The following is a 1,229-nucleotide window of genomic DNA, read 5'->3' as shown; positions in this document are numbered from 1 at the left end:
TATATATATATATATATATATATATATGTATATATATATGTGTGTGTATGATTTTGTGTATGTGAACATATCATCATCATCATCATTTAGTTCTGTTGCCCAGGATGGCATGGGTTAGATGGCTTGGCCAGAGCTGGCAAGTTGGAAGACTGCACCAGACTCCAGTTTGATTTGGCATGGTTTCTATGGCTGGATGGCCTTCCTAATGCCAACCACTCCAAGAGTGTTACAGGTGCTTTTATGTGCCACCGGCATGGATGCCATTTACATGACACTGGTATCTGCCATGACTGCAATTTCACTTGGCTTGATGGGTCTTCCTCTCAAGCATGACATAATGCCAAAGTTCTCGGCCAATGCTTCTGTGAGGCCCAATGCTTGAAAGGTGCTTTTTATGTGCTACTGGCACAGGTGCCACTTATGTGACACCAGCATCACTCATGACTATCATTTCACTTGCCTTCATGGCTTCACCATCTCGTCCCATGTCTTCCTGGGTGTACCTCTACCACAGGTTCCCTCCACAGTTAGTGATCAGCACTTCTTTACACAGCTGTCCTAGTCCATATGCATCACATGACCATACAGACGCAATTGTCTCTCTTGTACACCACATCTGATGCCTCTTATGCTCAATTTTCTTCTCAAGAGGTTTACTCTGTCATATATGCACACTGATATTGCACATCCAGTGAAGTATACTGGCCTCATTTCTGGCTATCACAGACCATGTTTCACTGCCATTTATATACATATATAAATAGACATTCATATACATATATACACACATTTATATACATATATACACATTTATATACATACATACATAAAGTTCCCACTTGACCCAGAGTAACGTGGTGGTGGTGGAACAATGTGGTTGACAGGGCTATTAGACAAAAGAAACAGGCTTGGAAGGACTGGAAGAACGGGGAAGCAGATAAGAAAAAATTTGCCAATGTTCTGTGCCGTGAGGACCAAAGACTTGAAGTATTTCGTGTTGCTAGACAGTGTGTGTGTGAGAGAATCGTGATGTCGTGGGAGAGAAATGTGTTCGCATGGATGATGGTACGCTTGCACTAAACGAGGCTGCAAAGAAAGAGGTTTGGAGACGCCACTATGAAAGATTGCTCAATAAAGAGAATGAATGGGAGAAAGTGGGTCTGCCAAATGTCGACCCAATAGAGGGACCAGCTATCCGAATTGACAGTACCAGGGTAGATAAAGCAATT

General features: G+C 42.5%; 1 protein-coding gene across 2 annotated transcripts in view; it reads right to left on the bottom strand.

Annotated features, from left to right (window-relative positions):
• LOC106877846 (uncharacterized) overlaps window positions 1–1,229 on the bottom strand; it is a 158,006-nt gene that overhangs the window by 1,554 nt on the left and 155,223 nt on the right. The window lies entirely within an intron of this gene.

Source organism: Octopus bimaculoides, chromosome 5 (genome assembly GCF_001194135.2).
Source record: "Octopus bimaculoides isolate UCB-OBI-ISO-001 chromosome 5, ASM119413v2, whole genome shotgun sequence".
In the NCBI taxonomy this organism is placed as follows: Eukaryota; Metazoa; Mollusca; class Cephalopoda; order Octopoda; family Octopodidae; genus Octopus; species Octopus bimaculoides.
The sequence above is the reverse complement of the archived record's forward strand: the minus strand, read 5'-3'. Positions and strand labels throughout refer to the sequence as shown.